Source organism: Bubalus bubalis, chromosome 9, assembly GCF_019923935.1.
Source record: "Bubalus bubalis isolate 160015118507 breed Murrah chromosome 9, NDDB_SH_1, whole genome shotgun sequence".
Classification (NCBI taxonomy): domain Eukaryota; kingdom Metazoa; phylum Chordata; class Mammalia; order Artiodactyla; family Bovidae; genus Bubalus; species Bubalus bubalis.
The window spans coordinates 60,601,561-60,626,395 of record NC_059165.1 but is presented as its reverse complement, the minus strand read 5'-3'; the positions used below and the strand labels follow the sequence as shown (position 1 = coordinate 60,626,395).

The following is a 24,835-nucleotide window of genomic DNA, read 5'->3' as shown; positions in this document are numbered from 1 at the left end:
TAAGAAGATATCACCTTGTCTGAGTACTCCAGGCTTCCAAAATAAAAGTCCACAGCAAAGGCCCAGGCATATAGAAATACAATAATCCTGGGACTTCTCTGGTGGTCCAGTGATTAAAATTCCACACTTCCTCTGCTGGGGGCACAGGTTCAATCCTCCCTCAGGGAATGAAGATCCCCCGTGCCATCTGATGCAGCCAAAAAAGACATACAGTAACGTTTACCCAGTAAAGAGACTGAAGGAGCAGCTTCTGTAAGAAACAAGCACTTCCCAAGGCAGGCAGTGCTCCCAAGTGACCCACACAAACGAAAGAGGGGAAAGGAGCACAGCGGCAGGGGACTGAGGCAGGAGTAGGGATACCGCTCCCCAAAGTGATTTTTAAACCCCATGTTTCACTCCCTGGATAAAGCAGAGATGCGCCCAAACATTAAATATCAAAAGTCCTCCCGATGAGTCAGCGCCAAAGGAGGTCTACAGGTCATGGTTCAGAGAAGCAACACCAGGGCCTGAAGAAACTCACCTGTTAATCTCCAACTGTGGCCAAAATTCCCTTTGGAAGCAGAAGGGTCTTGTCCCTGCACTTCTACTCTTTAGGATAGGCAGGTGGGATGGGGGAAGCAGAAGTATTCACTGAGCTCTACTTAGTGGCAGGCATAGTGATAGTTACTTCAGAGACAGGGCTCTTAGTGAAGAACAAATGAGACACAGATGAGCACAAAGACAGGGACAGAGGCTCAGCGAAGTTAAATAACTTCTCCAACAGCTAGTGAGTGGCAAGGTCAGGAGCAAAGCCAGGTCTGCCTGAATCCAAACACTCTTTTCTCCTACCCCAGTGCTGCTTTTGTGGGTCATCTAAGAGCCCAGTTCTGCTCCTCACCCCTTCACCACCACCTTTCTAACCACGTGGGAATGCAGTTCCAGAAAGCTCTCTGGGTGAGGAGAGGCCGTCTTCTGCAAGCACAGCCCACCACAATTAGTATGTACACATAAAAGAGGTACACCACCACCCCTAGGTATGGAACACAGTTCACTGCAGGGAGTAGAGTTCATCAACTGTAGCTAAGAATATAAGGCTGGATTTTCTGAAAATTCCAAATGAACCTATAGGAATAAACCCATTGCTGCTGGGTGCTAGGATGGTAAAACTTAAACAAAAGGATGGTGTATGCTCCATCACACCATGAAAAAGACAGTACCTGCAGGGCAGACAACCCCAGCTGAAGTTTCCATAGCTCCTCTAGCTACTGAGAGAGGGGGGAGCAAATCAGTACCTGAATCACTTGCATCAACAAGGCATCTCTTACAAGGTTAAGCACCAATTCACTGTGCTGTAGTTGAAGGTTAACCCTTCCCTTGCACTCATTACAGGATCTGCCTCTTATCAAATGCTATGCCAGCTGATTATTATGATAACTATTATGCCATTACAATAACATTATTGCACTTTTTTCCTGCACTTGACATCTGTTGGCTGATAGGTTTAACTGGTACATAAGCAATAATTATTCAGTGCTCCCACTTTCCAAGCAAGCCTCTAGTGTGACTCAACGCTAAATCCAACTGCAGCAAATGCCCAACCCCAGAAGCAGTGGGAAGCATGGCTCACATGGGCTCAACCACTATATTTCCAATGGTCACAGTGTAAGAAACAGAGGCTCTGCTAGGTCCCTAATTGTTGACACACTCCCCCATCCCTGGAAAGGTGATTGAGTTTTGGGGAAACACCAAGCAGCAAGCAATTTATTGCTGAAAATCCCTACAGGGCCAGAGGAGTCACAAACAGGCCTCAGTACTGCAGAGGGACAAGCAGTACCAAGTCACAATGCTACATACCACAGCAAGAGGAGGAGGAGAGGAAAATGCACTTCTCCACTGGGGCCTCTCAAATAAATGGTTCCCAGAGAGCCATTCTGCCTGCTCCCTGTATATACTTCCTGGCAACTGCTGGTATACTGGCAACAGAAAGAGGAAGAGGGAACAGAGCGCTATCTTCAGGCCCCTATTTTGAAGCTAAGAAGTCCATCAACCTGGCTACTGGGCATTCTTTATTTCTTTATGCAGGAACCACTAAGGGCCAGGATGCACCATATTAGTCCAAAGTGAAGAACCAAGTTCCACTTCCTGTCAGCTGTCAGTCAAAGCCCCTAACACACCGTGTGTGTGTGTGTGTGTGTGTGTCTGTGTGTCTGTGTGTCTGTGTCTGTGTGTGTATATATGACTATATGTCACACTATATATGACAAACAAGGTAGAGAAAGATGTAAGATTCTATGACTGCAGAATATCAGTATGCCTGAATTACACATTAGCCTTATTAAAGAAAAGGCAACCCATAGCCAGGCTGCACGAAAAACATGATATAACAAACCCTACCAGGAGACCCAGGCTGCCCCTCTTTGTTCTCTAACCTGTAATACACAGGGCTCTTTTTTTTTTAAGGAGGAGAGGAGGCGGAAGGTTATTTGAATTTAAATTACCCATGAACACTAAAATCTGTGTGCAGGGAGAAAAGGAACATTCAGGAGTGCCAAGCGCAAGCCTTTGGGACATGTGTGGCCGAGGCAGTAATACCCCACAGGGCTTTCTCCTTCAGCCTCAGCTTGCTACTCTCATCACTTAGGAGCAAGCAAGCCAGCAGGCAAGGCCCAGGCAACACAAAGGGGCACTGTCCCCTAGGTCGAGGGAGAAGACTGCCCTCTCAAAAGGAAATTAGGATGAAGCAACAAAAATATGCACAAAACCAGTCATCCACAGAAGTAACCCATCTGAGGAAGGGGTTTGGAAAGGTGTTTCTGTCTCACTCACCACTATATTCTCATGGCCAAGCAGTACCTAACCCATAGTGGGTGCTTGGCAAGAACTACAGATTCAATGGTAACCAGAAGACTTATTAGGTTGAAACAGACAGAAGAGTTAGAATCTAGTTGTTCCTACTGTAACCTTTGGTAAAAGAAAGACTGATCTGCAAAGGCTACATAAAAGGGAAGCTAGAGAATGAAAGTATTGAATCTCTCTCCAACGCATCCCTGGTGCCCTAACAGACCGACAAGTGTATTTTGGTCAGAATATAGACATAGCCCTAGAAGAACAAGGCTGGAAGGAAAGAAGAGCAGAGGGAAGGAGACAGGGAAATAAATAAGACAGTCTTTACTGAGTGCTTACTACATACATATCTGAAAATCCAGAGGAAGTTGGCGAGGCGGGGAGGTGGCCACTGGGGGTTGGTTACAAATGAAGAAATAGGAGCAGAAGTTAAATAACTCATCTCAGATGTCTCACAGCTAGTATATGGTTTGAATTTGGGTATACTGATCTATAGACAAGAGCCTTCCACCATACTTCACCTTGACTTCCTCCAGAGCTGACTTGGCTCCCAGCTCACCTTTCCTGTAGTGGAGACAATGCTCCTACCTGTCCTCACAAGTCAACTTGGTAATCATGCTTCTTAAGAGTTAATTAGCTAACTGGGACTGTAGCTCGATGGTCCCATGAATTTCACATGCTTAGGAATTTCACATGCTTTACATCCCCACTGGGACTTAAACCTGGATGAACTAGCCGAGTTTCCAGACCTACAGAGCTGCCAACCAATGAGGCCTTGACTAAGCCATTAGCTGGTATATATCTCTATGACAACTCTCTTTGGCACAGCGCAGGTTAGGGCTAGGTGAGGAAAAGATAACCTGAGCATGATCTCTGCATGCCCCCAACAAGTTCTCTTCAGATACTGCAAAGGAGGTACCAGGAGCCTCTCCCACTCAGTGGTGTCATTAATGCACAGAATCCTCTTTGATGGCAACCTAATTCTGATTTAAGTAAGAATAGAAAAAGTAAAATGTCAAAGATTTCTGCTTAATACTTAGGAATAGTTGAGACTTCCTTCCATGGTGCTCACTGCCTCTCTGGAGCTTCCAGAGACTTTCCACACCATGACTCCAGGGGAAACAGAGTGGAAAGGGTAAGATGATTTTCAATATTGTATTCTGAAGAGCCCAGTGATGATGATCAGCCAGTGTTTCTAAAGGAAGTGAACACCCTGGACAAATTCAGGGGAAACTAAGAAGTACTAGAACACACTGTCTCTCAGGGTTGTCTGTTTATTTTGCCTCCTGTATGAGGGCTTTCATCAGCTAAAAAATTTTTTTCAGTGCTTAGGGAAGCTGACAATTTACCCAGGTGCATAACAGCTGCTGGGAAGACCTGTGGAAAGGGGCCACCCAGCAAAGGCGGGCTGTGTACAGTGAGGAGGGTCTCCCAGGAGTGCCCTACATGCCAAACCATATGTTGTCAGGATATTAATCCAAACCCGTCTTGCACACTTTACAATGTTTACTCTCTCTGGGATGTGGAGCATTAAATTATATCCAAGGACTACATGGGTCCTTCCAATTCTATTCCACATTTACTTCTTTGCTAAAAAGATTTGTAACCTGGAAACACAGCCCTCTGCCTAATAGCAGCAATAATATTCAGCAAAGACTAGGAAACCAGACTGTCAATTCAAGCTTCCCTAAAAAGTACTGCCCGTATGGAGCCTTAATTCACCCTACATAGAAAATGGAGAAACCTACTTCTGACTCCTTTTTTCCCAGAAAATACAGGTCTTTGTAACTGAGAGTCCTAAAGAGGGAAAGACTAGAAAGAGGAAAGAGAAACCACCATGGCTCCACCCCTGCCCTAACTGAAACATCTCTGGAAACCGCTAAGGGAATTCCAAAAAGAGAAGACAACTTAACTGCCATAAGAACTTAGAGCGAGGTGCACAAATGTGAAGTATGGCTACCCAGATCAGCCACAGCTCTATCCTGACCAGCTGTATGGCCCCAAGTAAGTCACTTAGATTCTCCAAACCTCAAGAAAGCGAGAATGTTTTAAGGATCAGATAAAATAACGTTATCTGAAAGCCCTTTAAAAATAGTAAAATGTTGAACATACTTTAAGCCTGACTGTCATTCTAAAGACCCCTAAGTGAAAAACCCTAAAAGACTTCTGCAGAACAGAGGGGTGAGGCTGCCACCTCTGAGAGACAGTCTACAGGGACTGGGTCCAGGTGTTTAAAGAGAAACACATGCTTCAGGAAGAAAGTGACAACAGAGAATCTGAAAAGGAGCTCACACTTGGGTTTGCTCAGGTACACTAAAAAATAACCATATATGTGCACAGTTCAGATCAGAGAAAGCACACAAAAGTACACAGTGAAAAGTCTGCCTCACTTCTCCCATTCTCCAGCCATGCAGGGGCTCTCACCAAAGACAACCACTCTTCAGTTTCCCATGTATTCTTCCAGATATTCCATCACCTACTTTCTGCCACAGATGGGGAGACCACTGGTGGCAACACTTTCAGACCCAGAAGTAATACCAAGCAGTAAGCACTGCCAGGTGTCCTTAGAGACTATGCAAAGAACAGGACAGCCAGGGGATACGATATGGCCCTGCAAGAGGTTCCACAGAGGTACAGATTTCCTTCCGGCTATTATACTGCTTTGCCCCTTGGCTGACATTTAGGCATTGATTTTGTTCAGTATATTTCACTTTTGGTTGTACTTGCTCATCCAGAATCCCTCCTCAGGGAAGCCTTTAACAGGAATGGTCTCTGTACCAGCCTGACCACCAGGCCCTTAGAAGTCGACAGAGGCAAGAACCACCATCAAACCTGTCTCAGCTGAGGCTGGACAAAAAGAGCAAAAATCACAAAAGTCCATAGGACACCATCTTTCTGGGGAATACGAGAGGATGAAGCCCAAACCATACATGGTCTCTATAGCACTCAGCCCAAGAGAGTAAGTCACTACCCATAGAAAATTACAGGATACTCTCAATCAAAGCTAGGTTTTCACCAAAACTCCCTTAAAAGCTCCCTCAGTTTATGATCTCCCCTCCCTTTCTTCTTCCACAAAGAAAATTTGTGGCTGGGAAATTTCAGCCTCAACCCAAAGGCCACAAAAGGATAGGAATAGGTCAAATCTGGACCACCCGTGCACTTTGGTAGTCCTTGCAGATATCATATTAGAATCTGAATTTCTAGCTTCTCTTGTAATATGAGCTGAGGAGGCCACTAAAGCCATACTCACCTGTGGCAAAAATGGACTGAGAAGTAGCTGTTCCCCACAGAGTACCTAAGCACTCCAACTTGACAGCCCAGCATTTCTTGTTGCCTCACAGTTTCCAACCTGGCCCTGGGAACATCTCTAAGTTGGAGACCCCTGGCCAGTGAGTAACAGAAGGCTGATCAACTGGTAGGCACAGCGACTGACCAAATGGCTGGACTCTTGGATTCAAAAGTGTGTATTAAACACCCTCTGTATGCCAGGAATTGTGCTGGGGGCTGGGTACACAAAGAAAAATGAGGGATGCAATTTGTGGCCTCCAAGAATTTCTAATCAAGGTGGGAAGACGGACTCTAAAGAATCAGACTGTTACAGACACAAAGGGCTCTGGGAGTTGAGTGTGCCAGACTCACTGTGAATAGGGATCAAGGAATGTTTCTGGGAAGAACTGGGATTTGAACAAAACTGCTAATCATTTCTCAGGCATTCATGTATTCACTCATACAATAAGTATTTATAGTGTCCATTTACACAGCATTAGACTGGAGACAAAATAAAGTATGCCCATGTCCTTGGGAAGCTCATACAATGAGAGCAGAACAATAAACCAGGATAAAGTATGCTGAACTCTATAATCAAAGTGTTGCTATGGAGATACAGATGAGGAGGTATTAGCAAGGCCCAATGAAGAAGGTAGATCTGCAGAATAAAGTAGGAAACTAAGGAGAGAGTACTCCAGACAAAAGAACTGGCTGAGACAAACATGCAGAATGCTTCAAGGACCACATGGATCAGTGTATCAGGAGCAAGCAGTACTCCTATGTAATGACAGAGGATCTAATTAAAGTGGTAGGACAGGGATACACTGTGACAGGCATGAACACCAGGACAACTGATACATAGGGAATTTATTTAGAAGCCAGTAGGTGCCACTGAAATCTTCTAAAGGAGTGTTCTCCAATCAGAAATGTATTTAGGAAGATCCTAACAGCAGTGGTACACAATGTCCTGGAGGGAGCCAAAGGAGGAGATAAGAGGAGACTCCTATAAAAAGCCAGGTGCATGGGGGAAAATGGATACACGTATATGTATCGCTGAATACCTCCCTGGTGGCTCAGACGGTAAAGTGTCTGCCCGCAATGCGGGAGACCTGGGTTCAATTCCTGGGTCGGGAAGATCCAGTGCAGAAGGAAATGGCAACCCACTCCAGTACTCTTGCCTGGAAAATCCCATGAACTGAGGAGCCTGATAGGCTACAATCCATAGGTCGCAAAGAGTCGGACACGACTGAGCGACTCCACTTTCACTTCACTTTCACCTGAAACTATCACAACATTGTTAATCAGCTATACCTCAATACAAAATAAAAAGTTTAAAAAAAAAAAACACTCAGGTGCAGTTCCAGGAAACAGAGGAAGCGGTAAGACAGGATGAGAAACACACAGCAGAAGCCTGCCCCAAATTTTAAGACAATGGCATCTCTGAAAACAGTGTGTGTGTGTGTGTGTGTGTGTGTGTGTGTGTGTGTGTTAGTCAGGATTATTTATTTGCTTTAATTGGAGGATAAGTACTTTATAATATTGTGATAGTTTTTGTCATACAGCAATTGAAAGTGAAAGTGGAGAGTGAAAAAGTTGGCTTAGAAAATGAAGATCACAGCATCCGGTCCCATCACTTCATGGGAAATAGATGGGGAAACAGTGTCAGACTTTATTTTTGGGGGCTCCAAAATCACTGCAGATGGTAACTGCAGCCATGAAATTAAAAGACGCTTACTCCTTGGAAGGAAAGTTATGACCAACCTAGATAGCATTTTGAAAAGCAGAGACACTACTTTGCCAACAAAGGTCCGTCTAGTCAAGGCTATGGTTTTTCCTGTGGTCATGTATGGATGTGAGAGTTGGACTGTGAAGAAGGCTGAGCGCCAAAGAATTGATGCTTTTGAACTGTGGTGTTGGAGAAGACTCTTGAGAGTCCCTTGGACTGCAAGGAGCAAGGAGATCCAACCAGTCCATTCTGAAGGAAATCAGCCCTGGGTGTTCTTTGGAAGGAATGATGCTAAAGCTGAAACTTCAGTACTTTGGCCACCTCATGCAGAGAGTTAACTCATTGGAAAAGACTCTGATGCTGGGAGGGATTGGAGGCAGGAGGAGAAGGGGACAGCAGAGGATGAGACAGCTGGATGGCATCATTGACTCGATGGACGTGAGTCTGGGTGAACTCCGGGAGTTGGTGATGGACAGGGAGGCCTGGCATGCTGCGATTCATGGGGTCGCAAAGAGTCCGACGCGACTGAACTGAATTCATGAGAACACTCCTTGATTTCTGTTTTTCTACCTATGCAGACTGGCCTTGCCCCTAAATAATGAGGTTTAACCCTATTTGTTTCATTCAGAAGTAAGGCATTTCATTCATTCATTCAGGCAATCATTATGATTATGTCAGAATTTTTTAAAACTCAGCTTGAAATCAATAAAATGGGGATGGGGCTGGTTAGTAGCTTCAGGGGCTTTTCCCTCACTTCCACTCCCACTGCTGAACCAGCTGCAAATCTCAAAGCAAAAGAGAGCCAACTTGAGCACAAAATCCAGGTCAGTGTAATTGACTATGCCTCTCTGACCTCACACAAGGCCAGGAATGGGCATACAAATCAGAAAAAAGCCGTTGCAGAAGTCAAAGTTCCCTTAATGAGCTAATTGCTTCATGTCTGGCTGAAAAGGAAAAGGCCAGAGACAAGGAGAACACATTGTCTCAGTGGGCTGTAGTCAGGCTCTGGACCAGCCAGCCCTGATTCCTTAAAATCACCATGTCAGATGCCCCTTGACTGGGGTAGCCAGTACAGAGAGCCTAAAAAAGGTGAGAACTAAGCCGAATAAGGATGGAGGTGGCAAAGAAGCTGCAAAGTCCTTTGCTGTTCACAACTTTTAGTTATTTAGCATGAGCATGATCAATGTGACTGACAGGAATAATAAACCAGCCAACAAAGACAATGATGTGATGGTTAAGATCACACTTGAACAGTCAGCATAATTTATCCTCTAACCGGGTCAGGAACTGGAAACTGCTGTTGCTGTCATTATTGATAATAATATACAGAGCACTTACACTGTGCCTGTGAATGCACTTTCTACAATTCTCAATTCTCAAGACAGCTACAAAAGGAGGTATTACTATTCCCATTCTACAGATCATGAAATCAAGGCTTAGAGAAAGTAAGCATCTTGTTAACAATCTGAAATCTAACAATAGAAGATTAAGAAACCAAATGAGCTGATCCATGAGTGGGGCTTTTTTTAAATTGTAGTTCCCTAGTAGCATATTGGACACCTTCTGACCTGGGTGGGGGGAGGTCATCTGCTGGTGTCTTATATCTTAGCTTTTTCATACTGTTTATGGGGTTCTCTCAGCAAGAATACTGGATTGGCTTGCCATTCCTGCCTCCAGAAGATTACATTTTGTCCGAACTCTCCACTATGACTGTCCATCTTGGGTGGCCCTGCACAGCATGTCATATAGTTTCATTGAGTTATGCAAGTCCCTTCACCATGACAACACTGTGATCTATGAAGGGTTGACTGAGGAGGCTTTACAAATAGCTGATGAAAGAAGAGAAGTGAAAAGAAAGGGAGAAAGGGAAAGATAAACCCAACTGAATGCAGAGTTCCAGAGAATAGCCAAGGAGAGATAAGAAGGCCTCCTTAAACGAACAATACAAAGAAGCAGAGGAAAATAACAGAATGGGAAAGATTAGAGATCTCTTTAAGAAAATTGGATGGAGAAGGAAATGGCAACCCACTCCAGTGTTCTTGCCTGGAAAATCCCATGGACGGAGGAGCCTGGTGGGCTGCAGTCCATGGGGTTGCAGAGAGTCAGACACTACTGAGCGACTTCACTTTCACTTTCATTCTCCTCTCAAGTATGAGGCAAGGTCATCAGTAGTAAGGGACTTGGGAAAGGGATGTCAGAGATTTGAGGAGACAAGAAAATTGTGAAATAGCTATCTCAAAGTGGCAAAGTAGGTATATAGAAAGAACTGATTTAGACTCTGTTTCTGACAGTGTTAGGTCCCCATTTGAGACTTGTAGTAATACAGTAATACATTTTAAGTGAAAGCAGTCAACAAAGTTGTATGACTTTTCTCTGGTAGTCATCTACTCAGGCTAAGAGGGTTGATAGAGGAAAGAAAGGACTAGAGAGTGTTGCAAAGTTGAAAGCATAATTGTTCATGGAATTTATTCTGAGTAAGAGAGAAGTAAGAATATTCATTACAACAAAAGGGCAATGATTTTGCATCTTGGTGAGACCAAGAATTGTTGGAGTAAAGATCTACATTTTGAGCAAACATACCAGGTGAGATATGAGTCATGTGGACTGTGGGCCACTCTTGAAGAAGCATTTACAATAGTTTTGCGTCATAATGGTTGTTAGAGAAAATATCTGTTTTTGTCAAATTACATAGTATATCAGTTTAAACACAAGCAGAGATGCTTGTAAGACAGTGAATATATACATATGTGTAGGAAGACATTAATCATTGATACCTTAGAAGGGAGTAGATTAATGGTCAGAGAAAATGAGTGTAACAATTGTTTTATTATACATTTAGCTTTTAAAATATATTGTAAAATTGAACATCTGTTACATTGTATCTGCATGCATTTGAATTTTTCTTGTAAAGTAATTAAATTGTTCAAATAGTTAACTTCCAAAAAAAAAAAAAAAAAGAAAATTGGAGACATCAAAAGAACATTTCATGCAAGGACGGGCATAATAAAAGACAGAAATGGTAAGGACCTAACAGAAGCAGAAGAGATTAAGAAGACATGGCAAGAATACATAGAAAAGCTACATAAAAAAGGTCTTAATGACCTGGATAACCACAATACTATGGTCACTCGACCTAGAGCCAGACATTCTGGAATGTAAAGTCACAGAAAAACTACATAAAAAAGGTCTTGATGACCTGGATAACCACAATAGTATGGTCACTCACCTAGAGCCAGACATTCTGGAATGTAAAGTCAAGTGGGCCTTAGAAAGCATTATTACAAACAAAGATAGTGGAGGTGATGGAATTCCAGCTGAGATACTTCAAATCCTAAAAGATGATGCTGTTAAAGTGCTGCACTCCGTATGTCAGCAAATTCGGGAAACTCAGCAGTGGCCACAGGACTGGAAAAGGTCAATTTTCATTCCAATTACAAAGAAAGGCAATGCCAAAGAAGGTTCAAATTACTGTATAACTGTGCTCATTTCACATGCTAGCAAGGTAATGCTCAAAATCCTTCAAGCTAGGCTTCAACAGTACGTGAACCAAGAACCTCTAGATGTACAAGCTGGATTTAGAAAAGGCAGAGGAACCAGAGATCAAATGGCCAGCATCCACTGGATCATAGAAAAAGCAAGAGAACTGCAGAAAAATATCTACTGCTTCATTGACTATGCTAAAGCCTTTGACTGTGTGGATCCCAAAAAACTGTGGAAAATTCTTAAAGAGGTGGGAATATCAGACTGAGAAACCTGTATGCAGGTCAAGAAGCAAAAGTTAGAACCTTACATGGAACTACTGACTGGTTCAAAATTGAGAAAGGAATATGACAAGGCTGTATACTGTCACTCTGTTTATTTAATTTATATGCAGAGTACATCATGTGAAATGCTGGGCTGGATGAATCACAAGCTGGAATCAAGATTGCCAGGAGAAATATCAACAACTTCAGATATGCAAATGATACCACTCTAATGGCAGAAAGTGAAGAGGAACTAAAGAGCCTCTTGATGAGGGTCAGAGAATAGAGTGAAAAAGCTGGCTTAAAATTCAGTATTCAAAAAACTAAGATCATGGCATCCAGTCCCATTAATTCATGGGCAATAGAAGGGGAAAAAGTGGAAGCAGTGACATATTATTTTCTTGGGTTCCAAAATCACTGCTTATGATGATTGCAGCCAAGAAATTAAAAGACACTTGCTCCTTGGAAGAAAAGCTATAACAAACCCAGACAGCATATTAAAAAGCAGGGACATCACTTTGCCAACAAAAGTCTGTCTAGTCAAAGCTATGGTTTTTCTAGTTGTCATGTACGGATGTGACAGTTTAGACATAAAGAAGGCTGAGTGCTTAAGGACTGATGCTTTTGAACTGCGGTGCTGGAGTAGATTCCTGAGAGTCCCCTGGACAGCACGATCAAACTAGTCAATCCTAAAGGAAATCAACCCTGAATATTCATTGGAAGGACTTCGGCCACCTGATGCAGAGTTGACTCACTGGAAAAGACCCTGATGCTAGGAAAGACTGAAGGCAAAAGGAGAAGAGAGCATCAGAGGATGAGATAGATAGCATCACTGACTCAATGGACATGAAATTGAGCAAATTCTGGGAGATAGTGAAGGACAGGGAAGCCTGGCATGCAGAAATCCATGGAGTCGCAAAGAGTCAGACACTACTTAGTGACTAAACAAGCAACAACAATAGTTAATTTACAATGCTGTGTTAGTTTCAGGTATATAGCAGTGATTCAGATAAAGAATATATACATATATAAAGAATATATATTTATATTATACATATAAATATATAACATATAAAGTATATTCATTATATATATTCTTTATAGTATAAAGAGAGTATAAAGTAAGAATATATAGTACATATACGTACTTTATATAGTTTATATATATTATATATATAATTTATATATATGAGAGTATATATAGAGAATATATATAAATATATACTATGAAGATATATATATAAAGAATATGGGCTTCCCTGGTGGCTCAGATAAAGATTCCGCCTGCAGTGTGGGAGAGCTGGGTTCGATCCCAGGATTGGGAAGATCCCCTGGAGGAGGGCATGGCAACACATTCCAGTATTCTTGCCTGGAGAATCCCCATGGACAGAGGAGCCTGGTGGGCTACAGTCCATGGGATCACTAAGAGTCGGGCATGACTGAGAGACTAAGCACAAAGAATATATATTGTATATATATATGCATGGCATGCAACATCTTAGTTCCCCAACCAGGGATAGAACCCAAGCCCCCTCGCAGTGAAAGCACAGTCTTAATCAAAGGACAGCCAGGGAAGTCCCTCCATTATATTAATAGGTTATTACAAGATATTGAATACAGATCCCTGTGCTATACAGTAGGTCCTTGTTGTTCATCTATTTTATATACAGTAGTGCATACCTGTTAATTCCAAACTAATGTATCCCTCCCCTCCTTTCCCCTTTGGTAAACATAAATTTATTTTCTATTTCTGTGTTTCCATTTTGTAAATAAGTTCATTTGTATCACTTCTTTTAGATTCCACATACAGGTGATATTATATGGTATTTGTCTTTATCTGATTTCCTTTATTTAGTATGATAATCTCTAGATCCATCCACGTTGCTGCAAATGCCATTATTTAATTCTTTTTTATGGCTGAGTAGTATTCCATTGGATATATATACCACTTCTACTTTATCCATTCATCTATTATTGGGACACTTAGTTTGCTTCCATGTCTTGGCTATTGTAAATAATGCTATGAACACTGGACCCCTGAGTGGTTTAAACCACTGTAACATCCCAACCATTCCTTCACTTTTTCTTTTAGAAATGTTTTAAAGGTTTGCTTGGGTCACAAAATAAGGTCCACTGCTTCACTGGCTCTATTCTTTATAGAACACACAGCAGTCTGGCCTGGGCACTACTTTATTGTTTCTAAAACAAGTGGAAACTTCAATCTTTTTCCTTTGCTGCTGCTGCTGCTGCTAAGTCGCTTCAGTCGTGTCCGACTCTGTGCGACCCCAGAGACAGCAGCCCACCAGGCTCCCCCATCCCTGGGATTCTCCAGGCAAGAACACTGGAGTGGGTTGCCATTTCCTTCTCCAATGCATGAAAGTGAAAAGTGAAAGGGAAGTTGCTCAGTTGTATCCGACTCTTCACAACCCCATGGACTGCAGCCTACCAGGCTCCTCTGTCCATGGGATTTTTCAGGCAAGAGTACTGGAGTGGGGTGCCATCGCCTTCTCCACTATTTCCTTGAGGTAAGAGCAAAAGCAAACACTTACAAATAGGAGAAAAATCGTCATGACACCCAAAAACCTCACCTGTGAGAGTTGTAAGATAATGAACAAGGCAGTCAATGGAGGCAGGGCCTACTCCTTCCACAGGGATTTTTAACTGCAATTACATCTTGCATCTTTACAAGGTTCTAAATAATTCCAACAACTTCTATGGCCATCTTCTGCAAACCCTATGGCTTGAGTCTCAGCTCTGCCACTAATATGCTGGTGGCCCTAAAAAAGGTATATGGCCCATTTCACACGCCTGAAGCTCATTTCATCAGTAAAATAGGAACCCAACAAAAGTAAAACTGAAGCACTGGGTGATGACAGAACTAGAGGGTACCTTCTGACTCTCTACTCACCCAAGAAACCACAAAGAGCCATCCCTTAATCTGAACCAGACTCAATCCTGGTGTTTGCAATGAAATTGATATAAAGACCTCCTAGGATGATCTCTTCCAGCACAGAAATGATGTGAATTTAGACTGACTATAATGGAAATCAAATCCCATGAGTGAATATAATCTAAATCAAATCCCATGAGTAAGACATGAAGAGGGGCACAAAATCAATATTAAACTCCTTGCTAAGGAGTTGGCCTCTTATGCTTCCAATGTCTGCTACTCCCTGGGTTCAGAGCACGATCAATCAATGTTTGTACTGATTGCCCTACTTTATGTTTCTTCCTCTGAACTGAAGCCTGCTAGTTTTCCACAGTTTGGTCAGATGGATGCTACCTCCTTGGGAGCCTCACAGAGATAAGAGGCATAAGCATGAAAGTATGCACAAATGTAAAGACATATCCATTTAAAAGTCCACTGGCATCAGCCTTCCTCACCAGACCTTTGGGATGCATTTCTCATTTTCCAGTTTCTAGAACTCCTCTCTCTCACAAGACAGAAAGGGCAGACAACTTGCAGAAGGGAAGTGGCAAGACATGGATCAATTCACTGACTGCTGTATGTTTTTCTACCTGTGATGACAGTAAGTGGTAATTAAAAGGCATAATCAAGAATGCTTTCAGTCAAGACATAGCCAGCAAGCAGACCTCAGAAACTTACCCCTTCCCATTTCTCTGTGAATTTGACATGTGACATGGGCTGAACAGACACTACTCAATTTTCAGTCCAAGAACATCCGTGCTCAGCTGTGATAAATAAAGGCCAAGAAGGCACTAGAGAAACAAACGGCAAGTGCAGTACCTGAAAACTCTTAAGATTTGGAAGAAAATAAAAACAGTAAAGAATATACTCATTCCAGCCTATTTGGAGAAGTCCAGATAAAAATATCCCTCCTACCTCCACTCATATTCCATTTCTTCTCCAACTCCCTTAATATCATTAGGCTTTGAAGCAGACAATACAGAATAACTTCAGTAAGGGACAAACAACTTCTGCTCTGAATTATTAAGAATAGCAATAAGCAAAAAATAAATATGCTGCTACTGCTGCTGCTAAGTTGCTTCAGTCGTGTCCGACTCTGTGCAACCCCATAGACGGAAGCCCACCAGGCTCCGCTATCCCTGGGATTCTCCAGACAAGAACACTGGAGTGGGTTGCCATTTCCTTCTCCAATGCATGAAAGTGAAAAGTGAAAGGGAAGTCGCCCAGTCGTGTCCAACTCTTAGCGACCCCATGGACTGCAGCCTACCAGGCTCCTCCATCCATGGGATTTTCCAGGCAAAAGTACTGGAGTGGGCTGCTGCTGCTAAGTCACTTCAGTCGTGTCCAGCTCTGTGCGACCCCATAGATGGTAGCTCACCAGGCTCCCCCATCCCTGGGATTCTCCAGGCAAGAACACTGGAGTGGGTTGCCTTTCCCTCTCCAATGCATGAAAGTGAAAAGTGAAAGTGAAGTCGCTCAGTCGTGTCCGACTCCCAGCGACCCCATGGACTGCAGCCCACCAGGCCCCGTCGTCCATGGGATCCTCCAGGCAAGAGTACTGGAGTGGGTTGCCACTGCCTTCTCCGCCATTAATTGGCTATATCCCAATAAAAAATAAAAAGTTAAAAAAATGAGCCTTGATGACTATATTAGTGAGACAATATAGGATAAGACCATGCATTCTCAATGAGGCAAAATCACCCCCCAAGGGGTGAAAATTGATTCCTGAGGAAGAAAAAAAATCTTAGATATTACAACAGTTTGTGGCCCAAAGGGCCAGAGTACATAAACAGATACACAGTATATTTGCTGTATTAAAATTCCATTGATTGGAGGCAATGGGGCAATTAAGGGGAAAAATGTCTCAAAAGGTGCTAATGAACAAAAAGTTGAGAGACACTGGATTAGATGTCCAAAGGGACAACCCAGTTTCCAAAAGAACCTGATCATATTGGCACCCTAATCTTTCACTTCCAGCCTCCAGAACTGCAGGAAATAAGTGTGTGTTATTTAAACCACCCAATCTACGGTGTTCTATTATAGCAGCCCATAATGGACTAAGTCACTTCTCAAGGCCTCAAATTGTTCCTAGGACCCTATTAGGAGAATGAGGGCAGACATGACCAGCCGACACAACCACACCCTTGTCCATCAGTCTGGGCTAAATATAGTTCAGTTGCTCCTGGATTCTGTCTCCAAGGTAGAAAATTGCACAAGTGAGGATACCAGGTGTAAACTCTTCACAAATCAGGGAAATTCTGGCAGATTCTCCACATGTGTCCTGAGTAGCTTCCCTCTTTTATGAAGTTTTTATTTCAAAGACAAATTCAATTATTGTTGAAGGTGGTCATCAGGGGTCACCCACCGCCTCACCTGAATGACAACCAGCTATCCTCCGTCCCTACTTGGCAGTAAAACCCTTGGTGGAAGTAAATGAAGAAAAGGGAAGGATATTCCTTCCTTACACCACATGTAAATTAAAGTAAGAAGCTCTATATTGCAGAAGACTAAGACTTGCAGCTTAAAGCCTACTCAGAGAAGGATAAAGCATTCATCCTCGCTCAGAAAGAGAAAAGATTAGCTCACAAGAACAGGTCTCCAAACTGACTCCAAATCCAGGAGTTAGAGATGACTGTGCTACAGAGCGTGATCCAAACACCAGCTGAGGCCCCATAAAAAAATCCCCAGGAATCCACAACCAAGGGGCTGGCATTGTAAGAATGTTCAGATTAGCTCTCGTGAAAAGAGGCTTACTCCAAGAGACTGGCAGACAGCCTCCACAGCACAGTGTCACTCAGGAAAGGATAGAAAATGAAAGAAAAAAAAAAGGAGGCAGGATGAGAAGGTCAGAGCATGAACCTACGAACATAATGAAATGACAATTAGAAGGCACGCGCCTATTTGGAAAAAGGTACAACTTGCCTTTACAAACTCTTGTCTTTCTTAATATTTTCATTAATAGCAAATCTTTACTGAGGATGCAAATAGTTACTGCATTCCTGTGTCCCAAAAGCTTCATATGTACTACCTCATTTAACCACTCTTTAAAGTATTATTCCCATTTTTATCCACTAGAAAACCAAGCCTCAGAAGTGAAATAACTTGTTAGAGGTCATATTGCTAATAAGTGATAGACTCAGAATCAAAACTCATGTTCAGGGAATTCCCTAACAGTCCAGTGGGGAGGACTCCACGCTTTCACGGCTGAGGGCCCAGGTTCAATCCCTTGTGGGGAACTAAGATCCCACAAGCCATGCAACATGCTCACCCCCAGCCAAAAAGGAAAAAACCTCACATTTCCACTAGGTCCACTTCAAATGAACTGTTAATTCATCTGAGGTCACATGACAGGTTGCCTAACCATGCCATTTGTAGTTTAAAAAAAAAAAGAACAGCAGCAACTGTATGGTGTCATGTATTAGTGAAACTGATCTCTCATATGGTTCAAAAACATCTCTGACAATTTCAAGATGGATTTTCAAAACTATTTTGTACAAAGGCCATATAAAAAAACAAAAAATTTTAATGGGACTTCCCTGGAGGTCCAGTGATTAAGACTCTACACTTTCGATGCAGGTTTGATTCCTAGTTGGTAAACTAAGATCCCACAAGCTGAGTATGGAGGCAAAAAAGAAAAAAACAAAAGGCCATTATCAGGATGTCACCCTCAACCCCCACCACTTACACATGCCATTCTAAAAGAGAACAATACTCACTGAGAATTAAGTTCTGGCATGCTTATTTTAAGACTTCCCTGGTGGCTCAGAGGATAAAGTGTCTGCCTGCAATGCAGGAGACCTGGGTTCAATCCCTGGGTTGGAAAGATTCCCCTGGAGAAGGAAATGGCAACCCACTCCAGTATTCTTGCCTGGAGACTCCCATTGACAGAGGAGCCTGGCAGGCTACAGTCCATGGGGTCCCAAAGAGTTGGACGCGACTAAGCGACTTCACACACACATGCTTATTTTAAAGCCATTTTGTTACTTTGCAGTTTTTTAATTATTCTTTTCTCCTGTCACTGAAACACACCAGGGCTCAAAATTGGCCTCTACAGAAAAGTAATAGCTGGCATTCAAAGACATCAGGCAAGAGAAAGAGAGCAGGAATCAGAGGACAAAGCTCATTCCTGGGCTACCACATCTCTACTAACATACTACCCATTCTCACCATCTGTAAAATGGGGGCAGTTAAGTCTTGTCTATTGTCAATTTCATCTGAACAGCACATGTATTAATCTGCAGATTAAGTCCACTAAACACCCAAAAGAACAGTAAAAATAAGTCTGATATGGCAACACCTTAAAAACCCAAGGGCAGGGCTTCCCTAGTGGCTCAGTGGTAAAGAATCCAGCAGCTAATGCAGGAGATATGAGTTCCATCCCCGGTCCAGGAAGATCCTACCTGCTGCAGGGCAACTCAGCCAAAGTGCACCATAACTACTGAGGCTGTGTTCTAGACCCACGTGCCTCAACTACTTAAGTCCAAGCCCCTAGAGTGCCTGCTCCACAACAAGCCACAGCAATGAGAAGTCGGCGCACCACAACTAGAAAGCAGCCCCCACTCTCCATAACTACAGAAAAAGCCAATGCAGCAATGAAAACCAGTCAAAAATAAGCAAAAAAAAAAAAAAAAAAAAATTTAATTCCATTTAGAAAAAAGCCCAAGGACCAAGTTCTCAACTGAAGCCACAGACCAATCCTGATCCATTCCACACAAATATCAATCCTGATATCCTGTCCTAGCTCCCATCAAAATCCTATCCAATCTCCAAATCTGGCTATAATTTTATCGGAAAAGAAACTCGGGTGGGTTGAGAGCTAAAAAAACACACAGGTACAAAACACATCTTTCACACTGTCTAAACAAACATTGTGTTTTAAATATTAATTTATTCTCTTGGCAAACATGAAGGATTCATTCTTTTCCTGCTTACCTAGTCTAGGTTTAATCTAACTTCCTAAATCCCCCAAAAAAGTTTGTTGTTTTGTTTTATTTAGGTCGGAAAGCAAGCTGGACTTGAATTCGAGGCCAAGTATTTAAAAATATTTATTTAAAAAACTAATCTTACATATAAATCATATATTTTATTTTAAGGTATCAACCCTCTAGCTCCTCTAGTCCAAAGGAACCCCCCCCCCCACGCATTAACCTCGCAGGTGCTGGGTATTTCCTGATTACCTTGTTTTTCCCACATGTGGCTCATAGTTCAAATGATTTTCTATTGCTTTCTGTAGCAGAGAATGTCAAAGCGAGGATTTTGGGACCACCTGAATCAGAACCACCTGGGGAGAACTGCAGGTACCCATGCCTCACTTTATCCAAAATGCCTGAAAATAATGCCCAGAGATAAACAAAACCCTCTAGGTGATTTGAAACACACCAGGAATAGGCACAACCTTCTGGTGATTTGAAACACAAAGTTTCTAACTCCGACTTTACAGGCAAGTATTTTATCTACCTAGGGCAAAGGAAAACACAAGATCGAAGAGGAAATACAACGTGAGTGGCGTTCAATTCCATATGGTGAAGAGACACCAGAATGTCAACGCTGGAGCATCTGGACAAAGAAGAAACTGAGACCTGGAGAAGAGAAGAGGGAAGGAAACTAAAACAAATGAGAAGCCAAAAGCCTGTCTCGGACCCCCACTGCCTCATCTCCGGGCATTCAAGCAGGTATCCTGGAGACGTTTTGAGTGGGAAGGATAGGGAAGGCAGCATTGGGCTGAGAGGCCAAGTCTGCAGAAACTAGTGAGGAGTCCAGAGCCCACTTACACGTCCCGCTTCAGAGACACTGGTGGGAAATGTAGGGACCCCGAACAGTGCTGGGAAGGCGCCAGGGCCGCTGGCGGGTAGAGACCGGAGCAGCGCCCTGAGCCTCCAGCCCAGGCCCAGGACCGGGTGGCCTTACTGCCCCTACCTTCGGCTTCCCGCCCGGCAGCCCAGGGGCAGACACAATCCCCACAATTCCAGGCGGCCGCAGCGGCAACCAGCTCCCCGTACGCAGACGCGACGGCCACCGTCAGAACCCGTGAGCGCGCGGCTGTTATGTCACTTGCCTCCTCACCCAATTGTCGCCTTCCAGAACAGCCGACCGGCGTTCCACTGCCTTTCCCGCACTCGAAGTTGTTAGCCCCGCCCCCTCGCTTCTGTTAAGTCCCGCCCCCTAGCGTCTACCTGAGCGAACCTCCTGGGGCTTGTTTAGCCCAGTATCCTTCCGCCGGTGTGAGATACTTGCGGGTCCAGTTTGCTTCTAAGTCAGAGAGAAATAGAACTTTGAAGTTTCGTCTCTGATTCCCCAACAGCTTCTTCTTCGCGGAAAAATCATCAGAAAGAAACTAGAGGTGGCACTGCACCAGAAGTCCAGTGGTTAAGACTCAGTGCTTCCACTATAGGGGCATGGATTCAATGCCTGGTCGAGGAGACTGCAAGCCTCGTGGCCTAGACGAAAGAAAGAAAGAAAGCAGAGGGGTAGGGAGTGAAAAAAAAATCAAACTGGTGTGACTCAGCTGGGATAAAACAGTAAATGGACTTCCCTGGTGGCTCAGAGGGTAAAGAGTCTGCCTGCAATGTGGGAGACCCGGCTTCGATCCCTGGGTCGGGAAGATCCCCTGATGAAGGAAATGGCAACCCACTGCAGTATTCTTGCCTGGAGAATCCCCAGGAACAGAGGAGCCTGGCAGGCTACAGTCCATAGGGTCCCAAAGAGTTGGACACGACTGAGCGACTTTACTCTTTTCAGTCTCAAACAATAGACAGTCATTTTAGAAAATTCATACAGAATAGGGCACCTGCAAGTCACCTACTTTATATACTTACATATTGTGTGAATTGACGACCTATTATTTTAAAAATAAAAGTTACCTGCAGCTCTAATTCTGCTCTACCACCGAATGTCTTATTTATATATGCCAAGTGTCACATATACATTATATTTACTTCTCATAACTTTTTAAGATCAGAATTGTCACACACACAACCCTTTTCACAAATGGGGAAGCTATGGCTCAAAGAGGTTGAAGGACTTATGCAAAGTCATACAGTCACAAAGTGCTAGAACTGGGATTTTAAGTCTGATTTGGATGCCTGCAAAAGTCCTGTTCTCTTTCCATAGAACCTTCTTGCCTGAAAGGGCTTAGTGTTAGTCGCTTAGTCCTGACTTTTTGAGACCCCATGGACTGTAGCTGCCCAAGCTCCTCTGTCCATGAAATTCTCCAGGGGATCTAGGCTTCAGTGAGTACTGCCAGTTTATTAGAAAGACTATGTAAGGCACTTCCCTGGGACTGGGTGGGAAAGGACAAGGAACTGCTCGCTTTTCCCATGGAACACTCAGGAGACCAGTGAGAGTAGCTGGACCCAGGAATAATTCTAGTTTGTGTCACTGCCTAGTACCATGAAGACAGGTAATAAATGTTCAACAAATATTTATTGCATCTGGGATACATTGCAGAGTGAACATATAAATTACAATTGAGCCCGACACAAGTTATAAAAAAGATATTAATAAAGTACTACAAGAGTAAGAAGCTTAAAAATAGAATAAGCTCAAATCTCAGAATTCATACATAAATGCATGAGCCAAGAAAAGAGTCCAGCTGGACAGAGAGCAGCCAGCACTCACAGGAGCCTGGCTTCCTTCTTGGGACAGATCTAACCAGGTCAAGTATGTACTGAAGGGAAATTCCATGTCCCCCAATCTCCAAACCTTTAAAAGCCCTGTTTGAGAGCCACCTTCCCAGGGGAATTAGCTCTGAGCTCAAGCCTATTGAGCTGCTAAAATCAGTGTGCAGGGCTGGGCCTAAGCAGACTGTCTTTATTCTCATGGCCCCAAAACAAGGAGGACCACTGTAAAGGCAGAAAGTTTGAAATCCAGGGATCAGATTGGGTGGTAGGATCCCACTGGGCTCTTCTCTTTGTTTCCCTGTATTACTCTTGGAATTGAGCAGAAGTAAATTTTAAATTTCCTTTTAAATAAGTAAACAAAAACTAAAAATGCCTTCTGTCCCTTAAAGCTCTGTTAGAGAGTTTCCAAGTTCCCTCTTCTGCTACCCAGAAGAGCAACACCTTTGAAAGATAAAGGCCTGAGGAATCCTCAGGAAAAGAAAGAAAACCACAGCACCCACCCCAGGGGCCTAACCTGGCAGAGATTTATATGTTCAACCGCCTTCCTTAACAAGCAAAATGCATAAGTGGACCATTTCTCCTCTGACCAACCTTTTTCAGTCTCCCACAAGCCTGATACCTAGCTGTGTGAGAGCTTCCTGGCATCAGGAATGGCTCACTGGTCTCTCTGGGTGGCCCTAGAATGTTGAGTGTCAGGAGTTGGAGCCCTAGCTCTCAGTCTCACCCCCTATTTTCCTGCTCCCCTCCTCTCTGTGTGCCCCCCAACCCCAGCTCTCACCATACTCTTTAAATACTGCTGCCAGCAATCACTTCTGGACTCTAGACATTTTATTTACTTGAACATGAGTACATGCCAGCAATTGGCTGTGAGGATACAGCTATGACTTCCCTGGTGGCTTAGATGGTAAAGCATCTGCCTACAATGCAGGAGACCCGGGTTCAATCCCTGGGTTGGGAAGATCTCCTGGAGCAGGAAATGGCAACCCACTCCAGTATTCTTGCCTGGAGAATCCCATGGACAGAGAAGCCTGATAGGCTACAGTCCATGGGGTCACAAAGAGTCGGATATGGCTGAGCGACCTCACTTTCTTTCACTTTCATAGAGCTATGATACTATCCCCCTGTTCTTACCCTCAAAGAGCTCAAAGTCAGATGAGAGATTCAGAAATGTAAACAGATCAAATCAACCCAGTCCAGCAAGGGCCATAAAACAGAAATATTAACAAAGAGCTATAAGAATAAGCCCACTCTGTTCACACTGCTATCTTTCCAGATCCCTTATGTGAATAAAACTCTTTCACATTCGTCATCTTGTTTCTTTCAGACAGCCCTATGAGGCAGATAGGGTTGATTTTTATCTGCATTTTACAAATAAAAGAAAAACTCTTCTCTCTGAACTCTTCTGAGCTATGCTGTCCAACACAGTAGCCAATAGCCATGTGTACTATTTAGATTTAAATTAATTAAAATTAAATAAAATTTAAAACTCGGTTTCTTAGTCACACTGGTCACATTTCAAGTGCTCAAAAACCACATGTGGCTAATGTCTACCATATTGGACAGTGCAGATTATGAAACATTTCATCATTGCTAAAAGCGCTGTTGGACAATGGTGCTTTAGCAGTCCCGAGAGCCTGAGAGGCAACGCAAGGGCAGGAGTATGAAATAGAGCGAGCTCTCTGCATTTCTGGAAAAGTAAATCAAGAGCCAACATGGAAGAAGCAAGAAGCTGATGGGGTACTTGCAAGGAGACCAAGAGGAACTAGCCATCAGAGCCAGGGTTCTCTACTTCCTGGGCTGCACTCAACTGCAGTAGATGGCACAGGCAAGGCAGAGCAAAGACCAGATGACCTCTGCCCTGAGACCTGGCACACTTGAGCCCATAAACAGCTTCCTTGGTGGCAATCAGAAATTTTAGATCTCTCTATCCCAGGAGACATCAAGGACCCCAGTGTCTGTGCTTTGCTCTGTCTCTGATGCATTTCTGGAAAGGAAAATTTTAAAAACAGTGTTTTCAGCCCCTGTGAAAGGCTTGTGAGGCCTCTGGATAGCAACCTCCCACCTGCTAGAAGGCTTTGGCATCTCCAGGGGGGGTTAACCAGAAAAAAGGTAAGTAAATTTAAGCTGCATTTGCTTTCAACTGAACAGGCCTCTTTGGCTCAAAGGGAAAACATGCAAAAGAAGAGACTTAGAAGATAGACAAGATTTCAAAGGGTTCTCAGCAAACAGCTTCCACTGAGGTCAAAGTTAAACCCCAAGAACCCCAAGGAACACCTTCAATCACATACCTACTGAAGTACACAGACATCTGACACAAATAAACCGCATACAGTCACTCACAAAGGCATCAAATCACAGGAACACACACACAGCTAGGGCAGACACAGCTATAGCTGCATAACAAAGCATCCATATTTATTTAACAATTTGGGCAGGGCTTGGTAGGGAAGAACAGACTCTGTTCTGTGCACTGTCCCCTGGGGGTGGCTCCACGAAGGCACGGTGCTCACTCACATGGCTGGCAGGTAGGACCTCAGTTGAGGTTGTCAGCCAAGACACTGATGAGTGGCCTCTCCCTGTAGCTGCTTGGCCTCCTCAGAACTTGGTGGCTGGTTTCCAAGAATGAGCATCCCAAGAGAACCAAGCATTAAGGTGCCTGGTATTTTTATGATCTAGCCTCAGAAGTCATGTAGCATCATTTCTGCCACACTCCATTGGTTGAGGGAGT

At 43.5% G+C, this 24,835-nt stretch overlaps 1 protein-coding gene, 1 long non-coding RNA gene and 1 other non-coding gene across 7 annotated transcripts in view; 2 read left to right on the top strand and 1 right to left on the bottom strand.

Moving 5' to 3' along the window:
* Nucleotides 1-20,650, bottom strand: part of SIL1 (SIL1 nucleotide exchange factor) — a 246,058-nt gene extending 225,408 nt beyond the window's left edge. Inside the window, exon 1 of one of the 4 annotated variants that reach the window (XM_006070833.3) lies at nucleotides 20,544-20,650. The gene's annotated coding sequence lies outside the window, so the exon portion shown is untranslated. The other 3 variants (XM_006070835.3, XM_006070832.3, XM_006070834.3) reach the window with 3 other exon arrangements.
* LOC123335207 overlaps nucleotides 1-20,980 on the top strand; it is a 33,009-nt gene extending 12,029 nt beyond the window's left edge. Inside the window, exons 1-3 of one of the 2 annotated variants that reach the window (XR_006553597.1) lie at nucleotides 19,722-19,785; nucleotides 19,950-20,160; nucleotides 20,790-20,980. This is a non-coding gene — a long non-coding RNA (uncharacterized LOC123335207). Of the gene's footprint in view, nucleotides 1-19,721; nucleotides 19,786-19,949; nucleotides 20,161-20,789 lie in introns of those variants that run through there. The other variant, XR_006553598.1, reaches the window with a different exon arrangement.
* Nucleotides 20,981-22,993: 2,013 nt separating this feature from the next.
* On the top strand, nucleotides 22,994-23,065 carry TRNAC-ACA. The gene has a single exon. It is a non-coding gene; the product is annotated as a tRNA-Cys (tRNA).
* Nucleotides 23,066-24,835: the final 1,770 nt, after the last annotated feature.